We start from the raw sequence: 8,172 nt of genomic DNA, 5'->3' as shown, positions 1-8,172 counted from the left end.
CCAGCTTATCCTAGCCTTCCTACACCTGGGCCCAGTCTTCAGGGGCAGCCCTGACAAGGTTGGGCCATGACCCAGAAGGACTGATTCAAGCAGCCAACTGCTTGTTTTGAATGATTTAATCTACTTGAGAATAGCAACCAGAATGGATGGTACTTTGACACTTCCAGCTCTGATTCTAACAACTTGTGACTAAATCTTCCCAGAAGAACTATATAGAGAAATGCCCCATCCATTTAAAACCTAAACCAAGAAAAGATGATCCGTGCTAAAATAATCTAACCTCAGTCCAGGACTATTATCAGCAGATTACTGGGCTGGTTTAGACCTTTCCAAAATGAAAATGCAGGCTTCTCTATGCATAGATGTGTGATGAAGTGGGGAGAGGGAGGGAGGGAGAGCAGGGCGAGATGAGCATCTTTATCTTAGCATCACTAAGAACAGATTATCCCTCACCTCTGAGGTTTGAATAAAAGAGAAAGAAAGCCGAGGCAAGCAATTAAGACGGCTTAATAAGGGTCTGAGAGGGTTTCGCTGCAAGCAATAATAATTCAGCTTAGGTAGTGGAAGGAGGAAGAACGATTCAATCCTATTTGGTACATCTGAAGCCAGATCTGCATGTGGTACTGAACACTGGTCATTTGTATTTGGATAATTCACCAGTTGCCACTAAGAAATTACCCTAGGGAATGCTTTCTGGGAAGGATGTGGGGGAGGGGAGCCAAGGACAGGCTGTGTCCTCTCACCTTATTGTTCAGAGCCTGGAATCATTTGCATGGCCCTCTGAGGATGAAGTCTTTCCTGCCGTTTGGTAGATTGCCATCAAATTTCAAATGACATGATGCGCAGTAGATTTACGCACCGTGAAGCGGATACTGCAGGGGTTTGGTGTATTTGTGTTTCATTTCCAGTTAAACAATACACAAGGGGCTGTCACACTAACAAGGTTTATAATGATTGACTTGTTCAGCCGTATCGAGACCTTTACTTCAATAGAGCAGAAGCCTCAATAAACAGGAAATTTATATTTGAACAGATGTCTGTCTAGAAGGGTGGTGCCATATTTCTGCCTGACTTGGTACAGAATGAATCGTGTACATTTCCCTCCAAAACACAGGGCGTAGCTAAATTCTGGACAATTGACTGGATCTCTGGGTCACTAGCATCTCACTCCTATAAAATAGAATCTCTGAATATGTGTGTTTAAATCCTCTGAAAGAAGAACTATCAAGTATAATTCAATACTTGGCTGTGCTCATTTTTAAGCATAAATTAACAATTTAGAAAAATGCAGTCATATCAGAACAAAAAGAAAACAGCTCTATCTCTGTGGTAAGGAGCAACTTAATTCCTTTAGCCTCAATTTTCCCATCTAAAAAGCAGAAATAGCAAAACCTCATGTAAAATGTTGTTATGAGAATAAAAGGCTGTCATGATAAAAGTCTAGGAAAGCCCAGCACACAGTTGTTGTCTGATAAATATTTGTTTAACAAGATATACACAGATCATCTAAGTGACCCTCTAGACCCATCTGATCTTGCCTTTGGTGGATGAGTTCATATTATCTGTGACAGAATTAAGAACAGTAAGAACATTCAGGAATAGAACAGTGCAAGACACAGTGAGAAGAGAATGCTTTCCTGAAACCTAATCCATCCAGTGAACCAGACAGACATGACAAGCGTGGTCACTGCCAGGGACTGATTCCCTGAGGAGCCAGATAAAACCTGCTAAGAGAAAAAAGAGTTGAGGGTCATTGAAGAGAACAATTTATTCTCACCTTGGATTCAAAAATACTTAGCTATGTGTTGAATGAATGAATGAATGAATGAGTCAATAAATGAGAAAACAAACACATACTTACGTAACCACCTCCAGAGTATTTTAATGAACCATTCATGAATTCAGAATAAATTATTGGGCCCTTACCATGTGCCAGACTGTGCTAGGGTCTGATGATAAAGGAGTGGGAAGACTGAGTAGTCCTTGCCTTCTAAGAACTCACAGCCTAGTAGGGAGATAAATAAACAAATAACCACATAAATGAAGACAGGAATCATGATAAGTGCTATGATGGAAGAGCAGAGAATGATATGCAAGTATTTATATCATACAAACCTAATTTCTGGGACCTGAGGTATGTGTAGAAATTAGTCAAGGAAAGAGTGGAGGAAAGAGAGTTCCAGGCAGAGCGAACACCCCATGAGAAATCTCTGAGGCAAGGGAGAGATGGGCCCATTCTTAGAACTGGAAGACGAACTCAGTAGCTGGAATAGCAGAAGCAAAGCAAAGACTGACAAGAGTTGGCAGGAACCTAATCGGGCAGAGTCTTATTGGTTATGTTATTAATTTTGTATTTTATTCTAAATGCAATGGGAAACAATAACATGATCACACTTTCGCTTTTAAAAAAAGTCATTCTGACTACAGTGTGCAGAATAAATCAGAACAATATAAAAGTAGACATGGGGAAGCTATTGAGAAGCTATTGCAGCAACTCTAACATGAAATGCTATTGGCTTACACTAGGATGTAGAGATGGGACTAATACGTAATTTCGAAGTAGAATTGACAAACTTGAAATTCAAATAGTTGTCAGGGCAACAGAGTAGACGGGGGTACTACCTATGGAATGGAGTATACCAAAATAAGACTATTCTGGGGAGTGGGGAAAGGGGCAGTAAAAAAGGTCAAGAGTTTAATATCAGATAATTCAAGTTTAAAATGTCTCCATCCACTAAAGTGGATGTGTCTATGGCTCAAGAGAGAAGTCAGAATTAAAACATCAACTGGGAAGCTACAGACATATATGAACTATGAGCAAAACCGCCAGAGTGACTGAGATTGCCCAAGGAATGTATAGAGGAACAAGACAGCTCAACATTCCCATGGAGGTCAAGAAGCCTAGGAAGGAGAAGTCATGGGATGGAAGGAAAACAGAGAGTGCTTGGTGCCAGGGAAGTAAGGTAGCATTTCCATAAATACATGTTGAATGTTGTTCCAAACAACGAAAAATGAGAACTGAAATGAGCCCACTGGATTTAACAACACCCAAGTAACCGTAGTAAATAGTGATGTCATGGAGTTGTGAGGACAGAAGCCAGTCTGGAGAGGGTGGGAAAAACAGAAGTGAGGAAGCACGTGGGCAGGAGCAGACCAGGCTTGGGCGAGGGTGGCTGCAGAAGCACAGTCACAGGAGAGAGGCCAGAGTCACAGGAGGGGGCAGCCATGGTTGTCATTTGTCACTGCTGTCTTTGTTGCTGTTGTCTTTGGGATTGTTCCTGATGGGAGATACAACAGAATGTTTTAACACTGATCGAACAAATCCAGAGAGGTGAGAAAGGCTAGAGGGAATGGGATTCCAAACACACATGGAGCAATTGGCCTTGGGGAGGAAGAGGGGCGTGTCCTCCGTGAGAACTGTTGTGAAAAGAGGGTGCAGACGCAGGCTGCCGGGTAGATCATGTGAAGGGAACATGAGGGCATTTCCATCTGAGAGCTTCTAAATGTGAAGCAAGGTCATGTTATGAGATCAAGGGAGAGTGGGCAGTTTTAAGGATAATGAAAAAGGTATAAAACAGTCTTTCAGGAAAGCAGAATGGAACTTCCTAAAAGAAAGCAGTACAAAGCTTGCCATGCCATGAGGAGAAGCCAATTGTGTTTGGTGATTGTGAATGCACAGTGTTATCATTGGCTAGGCTGTGAGATACTCTCCAACCATGCCAAGACATTCAAGAGTAGACCTAAGCTGGGAGACGTGGCTCGCTCCTGTAATCCCAGCACTTTGGGAGGCAAAGGTGGGAGGATTGCTTGAAGCCAGGGGTTTGAGACCAACCTGCACAACACAGTCAGATCCCTACCTCTACAAAAAACAAAAAAAATTAGCTGGGCATGATGGTACCTGCCAATAGTCCCAGCTATTCAGGAGGCTGAGGTGGGAGGATTGCTTGAGTCCAGAAGTTTGAGTCTACAATGAGCTATGATTGAGCCACTGCAGTATAGCCCAGGTGACAGAGAAAGATTCCATTTCAAAAAGGAAGACTGGGGCGAGTAGACCTGGAGAAGGTGGGTAGCTGGGTTCATCCAGACCTGGGATTTTGTCAGCTGGGCAGAAAAACAAATAGGAAGATATCTGTAACAAAGAAAATGCCGTGTGAACAATGAAGTCTAAGCTGGACAAAGGGAATGTAGACACTAGAAGGGCTGGTGGGGAGAGAGAAAGCAGAAGGGTCAATGGACTGGAGATGCAGGGGAGATGTGAGCAGGGGAGTGGGGAAGATACAACAAGCAGCTTTCGGGAGTGGGGTGTGTGATTTAGAGATTCTGCAGATGGGGGAGCCTCCGGTGACGATGGCCATCAGAGCGTAGCCATGGGAGGGGCCTGCTCAACCTAAGATGGAAGAGGAAGTCCTTGTAGATGAAGTTCTCAAAAAGCTGAAAGTTTGGAATATTGAATAGATTTCACTGTGGATGTGTAAGTCAACTCAGATAAAGACAGATGTTGAAGTAGACAGAAAGATTGGGAGCCAGGTTCTAAAGTCTTCAGTGAGAAAGACAGAGATTTACTTACCAAAAAGTAAGGAAATTACAATGAAGAAGAGGGGAAGAAACTGGTACACCTGGATGGTTTTAGCTCCAAAGGATTGAAATTTTTATAAAAGGAAAGGGTAGTTATGGTCTAACTGTGTCATAAGGGAGGAAGAAAGACACTTGCCACATTGTCTAATCCTTAAATAAATCAAATGTGAAAAAAATAGCCTCTACCCAAAAGTGCCTCAAGGAATATAACAATAATAACAACTCTAAATTTTTTTTTTTTTTTTTTTTTGAGGCGGAGTCTCACTCTGTCGCCCGGACTGGAGTGAGTGGCCGGATCTCAGCTCACTGCAAGCTCCGCCTCCCGGGTTTACGCCATTCTCCTGCCTCAGCCTCCCGAGTAGCTGGGACTACAGGCGCCGCCACCTCGCCCGGCTAGTTTTTGTATTTTTAGTAGAGATGGGGTTTCACCGTGTTAGCCAGGATGGTCTCGATCTCCTGACCTCGTGATCCGCCCGTCTCGGCCTCCCAAAGTGCTGGGATTACAGGCTTGAGCCACCGCGCCCGGCCAACAACTCTAAATTTTTTGAGTGTGCTAAGAATATTTTATGTGTTACTTTATAAAAACCATTATTATTCCCATTTTACAGAAGAGGAAACTGAAGCTTGGAAGGTTAAAGTAACTTGCATTAGTCAAGTATACAGTAAATGGCAGAGCTGAAGACATAACCTGCAAGAAAGTTTCCATTTATTTAAATGTTCTTGAGGGCTTGTTAAGGATGCAGTGCTTCTTTCATATCTGGAGGGATCTTGGAGAAGCCATTATTATATGGACTAATGGTGGAGTATTGGAAGTTATTGCAGATGGCCAGTTCGGGTGAAGGTGTTCATTTCACCCTGTGTCCTAGAGGAAAGAACTGGCCTTGCTCCCTTCCCTCCTCCTCTTCTCCTTTCCCTCTCTCTCCTCCTGCAACACAAACTCTTAAAAGCTGTTACTGTATTTATTTTTGTCTCCCCTGAGTCTAACATCATGCCTGATTCACAGTAGCTGTTCAATAAATATTTATTGACCTGGAACAAGGAAAACGTCCAGACTAAACCAACAGACCAATCTTCTCTCACTTGCTGAGACTAAGACAAAAGAGAAAGGGTAAGACAGATTCCCTTATTATCATCTCCTTGCCTCTCAAGAATGAGTCAGATATGTGGCCACTTTGTCTTACATAACAGTAAAGTGATTAAACATGTATGCTAGGCTTTTAAGGACAATCTTGGCTTCAAGGGAAGCCACAGGCCTGGACAGAGCACAGTAATTTCACACTGGCATGAAATTCTCCAATTCTCAGGGATTTATTTGTCTTCCTACTTTCCCCAGGGCACAAAGACAGAGAAAAACTGATTCTCCTTTACTATAAATTGCCTTCCCATTCTCCCCAGTTTTCAATCTTCAAACATATAAGTATTAAAAATAAAGAGGTATCTGGCAAGATGGCCAAATAGGAACAGCTCCAGTCTGCAACTCCCAGCGAGACCAATGCAGAAGGTGGATGATTTCTGCATTTCCTACTGAGGTACCCGACTCATCCAACTGGGACTGATTAGACAGTGGGTGCAGCCAATGCAGGGCAAGCCAAAGGAGGATGGGGAGTCACCTCACCCAGGAAGTGCAAGTGGTCAGTGAACACCCTCCCAAGCCAAGGGAAGTCATGAGGGACTGTTCCATGAGAGACGGTGCATTCTGGCCCAGATGCTACACTTTTCCCATGGTCTTCACAACCCGCAGACCAGGAGATTCCATCAGGTGCATACACCACGAAGGCCCTGGGTTTCAAGCACAAAACTGGGCAGCTACTTGAGCAGACACTGAGCTAGCTGCAGAAGTTTTTTTTCATACCCCAGTGGCGCCTAGAACACCAGCAAGACAGAACCATTCACTTTCCTGGAAAGGGGACTGAACCCAGGGAGCCAAGTGGTCCAGCTCAGTGGATCCCACCTCCACAGAGCCCAGCAAGCTAAGATCCACTGGCTTGAAATACTCGATGCCAGGACAGCAGCCTGAAGTCGACCTGGAACACTCGAGCTTGGTGGGGGAAGGGGAGTCCACCATTACTGAGGCTTGAGTAGGCAGTTTTCCCCGCACAGTGTAAACAAAGCCACGGGGAAGTTCAAACTGGGCAGAGCCCAACGCAACTCAGCAAAGCTGCTGTCGCCAGACTGCCTCTCTAGATTCCTCCTCTCTGGACAGGGCATCTCTGAAAGAAAGGCAGCAGCCCCAGTCAGGGGCTTATAGATAAAACTCCCATCTCCCTGAGACAGAGCACCTGGGGGAAGGGGCAGCTGTGAGCACAGCTTCAGCAGACTTAAACATTCCTGCCTGCAGGCTCTGAAGAGAGCAGCAGATCTCCCAACACAGCTCTTGAGCTCTGCTAAGGGACAGACTACCTCCTCAAGTGGGTCCCTGGCCCCCATGCCTCCTGACTGGGAGACACCCTCCAGCAGAGGTCAATAGACATCTCATACAGGAGAGCTCCAGCTGGCAACTGGTGGGTGCCCCTCTGGGACGAAGCTTCCAGAGGAAGGAACAGGCAGCAATCTTTGCTGTTCTGCAGCCTCTGCTGGTGATACCCAGGCAAACAGGGTCTGGAATGGACCTCCAGCAAACTCCAGCAGATCTGCAGCAGAGACACCTGACTGTTAGAAGGAAAACTAACAAACAGAAAGGAATAGCATCAACATCAACATAAAAGGCCATCTACACAAACACCCCATCCAAAAGTCACCAACATCAAAGACCAAAGGTAGATAAATACACGAAAATGAGGAAAAAACAGCACAAAAAGGCTGACAACTCCAAAAACCAGAATGCCTCTTCTCCTCCAAAGGATCACGACTCTTTGCCAGCAAGGGAGCAAAACTGGACAGAGAATGAGTTTGAATGAATTGACAGAAGTGGGCTTCAGAAGGTGGGTAATAACAAACTCCTCTGAGCTAAAGGAGCATTTTCTAACCAAATGCAAGGAAGCTGAGAACCTTGAAAAAAGATTAGACAAATTGCTAACTAGAATAACTAGTTTAGAGAAGAACATAAATGACCTGATGGGACTGAAAAACACAGTACGAGAACTTCGTGCAGCATTCACAAGTACCAATAGCCAAATTGATTAAGTGGAAGAAAGGATATCAGAGACTAAAGATCAACTTAATGAAATAAAGCATGAAGATAAGATTAGAGAAAAAAAGAATGAAAAGGAACAAACAAAGCCTCCAAGAAATATGGGAGTATGTGAAAAGACCAAATCTATGTTTGATTGGTGCATCTGAAAGCGACGGGGAGAATGGAACCAAGTTGGAAAACACTCTTCAGGATATTATCCAGAACCTCCCCAACCTAGCAAGACAGGCCAACATTCAAATTCAGGAAATACAGAGGACACCACAAAGATACTCCTTGAGAAGAGTAACCCCAAGACACATAATTGTCAGATTCACCAAGGCTGAAATGAAGGGAAAAAATTGTTAAGGGCAGCCAGAGAGAAAGGTCGGGTTACCCACAAAGGGAAGCCCATCAGACTAACCAGATCTCTTGGCAGAAACCCTACAAGCCAGAAGAGAGTGGGGGTCAATATTAAACATTCTTAA

Source organism: Trachypithecus francoisi, unplaced genomic scaffold, assembly GCF_009764315.1.
Source record: "Trachypithecus francoisi isolate TF-2019V2 unplaced genomic scaffold, Tfra_2.0 Lachesis_group19, whole genome shotgun sequence".
NCBI lineage: Eukaryota > Metazoa > Chordata > Mammalia > Primates > Cercopithecidae > Trachypithecus > Trachypithecus francoisi.
The sequence above is the reverse complement of the archived record's forward strand: the minus strand, read 5'-3'. Positions refer to the sequence as shown.